The sequence below is a fragment of the Tupaia chinensis genome, unplaced genomic scaffold (genome assembly GCF_000334495.1).
Source record: "Tupaia chinensis unplaced genomic scaffold, TupChi_1.0 Scaffold000360_1, whole genome shotgun sequence".
NCBI classification, from domain to species: domain Eukaryota; kingdom Metazoa; phylum Chordata; class Mammalia; order Scandentia; family Tupaiidae; genus Tupaia; species Tupaia belangeri.
The window spans coordinates 3,791,533-3,794,082 of NW_006159856.1; positions in this window are offsets into that span (position 1 = coordinate 3,791,533).

Sequence of the window (2,550 nt, forward strand, 5' to 3'; positions counted from 1 at the left end):
CGGTCCCTCTGCGGGGCCTGGAAACAGTCAGGAAGGCCAGTTGCAGCTGAGGGTTCACCGAGCGGGCTTGCTGCTTTATGGGAACAGGGGTGCATCCTTAGGTCCTGCAGGAGAGGGGTTGAAGGACCCACAGGGAAGGAGCCCCTGTGAGGAGCACCACTTCTGAAGGCTCCTCAGAACTCCCATAGCTGAATCTTCACTGCATCCTGTTAGTACTCCCACAGTCAACGAGACACTGAGGTTGCCCTTGTGTTTGCTTCGTAGGTTTCTTGTAGTTCAAGAAATAAAGCTCTGTGAGTTCAGCCAGAGTACCTTCCCAACCCAGGAAGTGACCTCTATCCTGCATGCATGTGTCCCAGTGCCTGGGGTGCGCGTGTCTGGGGCATAGACGGTGTGCTGTGGCTCTGAGCGCGAAGGCTGGATCACACACAGCCCTTGCTGGTAGTGCTTTCCTCCCGAGGCTGCTGTTATTAGTGGCAATACCCAACTGTGCTGAGGACGGGTGGTGCCAACACGGAAAACCATGACACTCTGCAAAGCAATCCTTCACGGGAAGGTTCTGAGTCGGTGACTGGAGACTTCCCTGAGCTCGCCAGGCACACGTGCACCCATGAAGGGCCCACCAAGGCGGGGGCCAGTCACGGTATCAAGACCTTGTTTGGAGTCTTGAATCTCTGCCTCTCTAGCTGTGTTTCTCTGTCTCTTTCTCCCTCTTTCAAGAAAGAAAGAAATAAATGAATAGATAAACTTTTAAAGAGATTGAACTGAGGCCAGCAGGTGGCATGGTGGTTAAGGGCACTGGACTCCCACATGGCCCACAGTGGTTCAAGTCCCAGACCTGGCGGCTTGCTTTCTTTCTCTCTGACCATCTCTGGTCAAATTAATATAAATAAATAAGTAAAATAATTATTTTAAAATAATAATAAATAATATTAAAAAAAGGATTGAACTGCATTGATGCCTATGTGTCCAGCTCCTGGTTTACATCAGAGTTGAGTGTTCCGTTGTAGAATGGAGACATAGGAATGGCCTCTGTTTTGCTGAGAAGGAAATCGAGGTTCATAGAGCGAGGGGCTGGCTCACTTTCATGTGGCCAGTACGTGCCCAGGCTGGGCTTCAAAGCCAGGCCCAGAAAGAGCCCGTGCTCTGCCTATGGGGTGCAGCAGGGTCTCCTGGAAGGCAGGCGACTGCCTGGCCACCTACCACCCTGACTGAGTCTAAGCATCTGCCTAGGCATTCTCGCACCTGGAAAAGCCTCCCAGGGGCACCCTCCCTTCTGTTCTTCCACTCAGCCCCCCACCCCTGCTGTGCTATGCCAGACATATTTCACTCCCTGAACAAGGCACCTGTGTTCCCATGGCCAGGCCTTTCCTTGGCACGCCTTCCCCCATGGGTGCCTTTCCTTCTGCTTGTCTACCTGGGTCCCACCTGCTCGTTTTCTTTCTTTCTTTCTTTTCTTTACATTTTTTTTTTAAGAGATTTTTGCTATGGGACATGTGCGCTCATTGAAGAGACGGAAAATAAGAAATCACCCCCTAGAGGGGATGGCCATGCCGCAATCCCTGGAGAATTCTCCATTCTCCTCTTGGGATTTCGGGCATGCATGCACACACGCTCAGTGAGTTTTAAGTCATCACGTTTAGCACTCAAACTGCGGTCAACCACATGGAAGTCCAGCGCTATAACTACCATGCCACCTGCTGGCCCCTCCATCCGCTCTTTAAGACCCAGCCAAAATCTCCCCCAGGCCCATTACCAATGGTAAAACAGGGCCATACTGGCCTCTGCGCTCAGTTGGCCACCAGCTGAGGACTGGCTGCTCTCCCCAGAGATCTGGGGTGGGACCTAAGTAATAGTCTTGGCCCAGAGCGCCCAGCAGATTCCGGCAGTCAGCAGGTGTGGATTAACTCTACTGAAACTTGAGGCGGGGGCCATCCTCCCTTTGTGACCGCCTCTGAGGACAGCTCAATTCTGTCCGGGAAGGAAAGTGGTGCTTGTCTTAAACCAGACGTGAGCTCAGATGGGGCCTTGTGGGTGGACACACTGAGACATCAGACCCTCTGCGGCACAGAGCACGTCCGCACCCGCACTTGGATACGCAGAGCTGCCAAGGAGTGCCTGCATATCCTGCGGCCACACGGGAAGCCCGGATTTCCGGCTCAGATTCACCCGACAAGTTAAGAGATGTCTGGAGCTCTGGCTGCTCCGGAAAAGCCACTAATTAAGATGTCTCTTGTCTCAGTGCCCCAGATGCTTGTCCTATTGCTGATCAGGTTACAGCGAGTGACAGCTTGAAGGTGCTGCCTTTGAGGGCTTGCAGGGAGCAGAAAAGAGGACAGATTACTGCCCGATCTGAGCTGCCTTGGGGTACCTCTGCGGACAGGGCTGGGGCAGGCACTGTAACCCGAGGCCCCCATAGCACTGGATCTTGCTAGGACAGCACTCAGCCAGACCCTCTGTGGCACGCTGCACCCGGTAAGTCTTCTTTGCCTCGAGTTGAGGGCATTCACTCCACAGAAATTTGTCACCAGGTGACTGGGAGGCATTCCT